Source organism: Capsicum annuum, unplaced genomic scaffold (assembly GCF_002878395.1).
Source record: "Capsicum annuum cultivar UCD-10X-F1 unplaced genomic scaffold, UCD10Xv1.1 ctg21335, whole genome shotgun sequence".
NCBI lineage: Eukaryota > Viridiplantae > Streptophyta > Magnoliopsida > Solanales > Solanaceae > Capsicum > Capsicum annuum.
In genome coordinates this window covers 1-2,280 of record NW_025827262.1, presented here as the reverse complement: position 1 = coordinate 2,280, position 2,280 = coordinate 1, and the positions used below count along the sequence as shown (strand labels likewise).

The 2,280-nt window shown below is 33.9% G+C and overlaps 1 long non-coding RNA gene across 2 annotated transcripts; it reads left to right on the top strand.

Moving 5' to 3' along the window:
* The first annotated feature begins 6 nt into the window (after positions 1-6).
* Positions 7-1,782, top strand: LOC124890642. Of its 2 annotated transcripts, XR_007049256.1 has the most exons (4): positions 7-1,057; positions 1,166-1,234; positions 1,381-1,456; positions 1,630-1,782. It is a non-coding gene; the product is annotated as an uncharacterized LOC124890642 (long non-coding RNA). The 2 variants fall into 2 exon arrangements; XR_007049255.1 differs by having other exon boundaries at positions 14-1,234.
* Positions 1,783-2,280: the final 498 nt, after the last annotated feature.

Sequence of the window (2,280 nt, the reverse complement as noted above, 5' to 3'; positions counted from 1 at the left end):
TGTAGCTTTCAGGTGCTAAATAATATATTAACAAATCTATAAATTTTATATAGATATTGCATGATACCATGTCCATAAGGTTGAGCTAATACCATTTATGTAAAGGTGTGCTTACTCGTTCTTTCTATTGATTTTCTATATCTAACTTCAAGAAAGGAATCCCTACTTTTCTGCTATGTATATATAGAAGAAGTGATCTAGAGTGTCGTATTTTATGTGATTTTCTACAGTGAACTTCTCCAAGCATTTTGATTGGTCTTATCCATACAAGTTTGTCTTTTGTACAGAAAAGTTTTTTCTCAGCTTAAGGTTTCCTTGATTGTCTCTGTAGAGTAAGAGATTACTATGCTGAAAACTGTTGTAATTGTGATTAATATAACAGAAAAGATGAGAAATCTCACTATTGTGTTAAATGGAAGAAGCTATAAAGAAATGATATCTCTATATTTAGAACGGAATTGTGCCAAGGAGGCAATGCCGCCCCAAATATGTGGAGATAATGCTTGCCGACCTAGTAAAGATGAGGGATGTAAAATAAAAAAGTTAATTACCTTTCTTCCTCTCTTGCGTTACTGCATTCAGTATATTCTAGATTTGATATAAGCACTCATTTGGCTCCTATTAGATCTAACCTATTTGCTTAGTTCACTACCCTTATATTTCAGTTCGGATCTTCCTGTAGCTTTTGTTCCTTTCAGTAATCAGCCTTACTCATTTTATAATCAGTCCTGGGTTTCCAACCACCAGACATGGTTTATAATAATATGGTGGCCTTCTTTTGACTCACAGAGTCAACTGATGTGCACTGATTTCCTTAATTTATTTCAGTAAGAGAAAGATGATAGTGTAACAGAAGCAAAAGCAACACAAGCTTCCATTGATATTATTGGATTTTATTAGATGGTATAGGTCTCAATTGCAGGAGAACTAAAATATAATGGTTTATTTTCATATATTTTCCTTGCAACAACAGCAACATATACCCAATGTAATCCCATAAGTGGAATTTGGAGAGGTAGCGTGTACACAGACCTTACTCTACCTGGGAGGCATAGAGGTTGTTTCTGATAGACCCTTTGCTCAACTAAAAACATTGTTTTTTATTTTAAGAAGATATGTTGTAAGTTATCGAATTATCATGATTGGATCTTTGTTATCTGTGTAGAACGGCAAAGCCGACAAGTTCGAGTCTACACAAAGGTTCCACCTTCTAGCAATAAAAGAAACTTTTATGGTATAATTCATGTTTTCTTTAGATATCTTTTCCATTATCAAATTAAATGTGTTGTGTTAATTTATAATGTGTGATATTTTTTCATAAGGGATACCTTACGCTGCTAAAGTTACTTCTCTATTTGTCCCTGTTTGGTAAATTTGTAGGTATTGGATATGGTAGCAATATTGGCAACACAAAGAGTCCCTCGATAAAGAAGGCTAAAATAGAGTTTGTCAAAAGGTAAGTTTGGCCTCCATTAGAACAATTACATGGCTCCGACATTATTGTATTCATGCTAATGCTCTCTTCCCCACTCCATACTGGATGGTCTTTCCCAGTGTTTGCATTTGTGTGGTTAAAACTGTCTCTACCTTCATCGGATTACATTGAAAGTAGATTCCTGGTATATGCAGTTGGTTGGAAAATTGTGCCAAGATATTTTAATGATATGAAGAAAGTGAACATGGACAACATTTTTTATCATGCTAATGTTGCTGTCAAGAACCCTTACTCTGTTCCAGTACCCATCATGCAAATCTCTTACACCCTCAAATGCGCTGGCAGGTACTTTTCCTATCTCGTTTTCCATTCTTTCTTGCAACATACGTAATCTAGATTTGGTTTTGAATTGCTATGTTTTTCCTCTTTTTCTTTTTGTTAATTTTACATGTTGATGGATGCAGTTTAGATCAATTGGTAAGTAGTATATATTTGGATTTATTTGATTAATTAATTAATTATGATTTATTTGATAAAACTAGATTTAGATATTCCCCAAAATATTATTTAGATGAATAACGTACAAAAATTACCAAAATATAAAGAATTAAAGCAAATAATATCTGAAAAACGTAAAGAATTAAAAATAAGGATAGAAAGACTACAACAACAACAACAAACCCAGTGTATTCCCACCTAGTGGGGTCTGAGGGGTAAGATGTACGCAGTCCATACCTCTACCTCTAAAGAAGTAGAAAGGCTATTTCCGATAGACCCCCGGCTCAAGGCACGAGATACCACACAAACACATAGTAAAGCACAGAAGCAGATTACATAACATAAAT